Genomic DNA, 300 nt, shown 5'->3' with positions numbered 1-300 from the left:
AATAAGGTCTCCATACTTTGGTAAACGTTCAAATACTACAAGTTGACAACTGACAGATAAGAACTCTGAAAGATGGAGCTGATGATGCTGAGCCACAAGACTGATGGTAGTGAATAACAGCAATATTTATTATTACCATCACAATATCATGCTTCATTCAATATGGAAAAATATTTCCAAATAAGAAGATACATGTAATAGGGATCATATGAATTTTTAATAAGACTTAGCACAGAAAAATTAGGTGATGTATAAATGGTAACATCCTTAATAAATCCAGCTGTAACATTAACCCACTGG

The sequence above is a fragment of the Penaeus monodon genome, chromosome 30, assembly GCF_015228065.2.
Source record: "Penaeus monodon isolate SGIC_2016 chromosome 30, NSTDA_Pmon_1, whole genome shotgun sequence".
Lineage (NCBI taxonomy): Eukaryota > Metazoa > Arthropoda > Malacostraca > Decapoda > Penaeidae > Penaeus > Penaeus monodon.
This window is presented reverse-complemented; position numbering follows the sequence as displayed.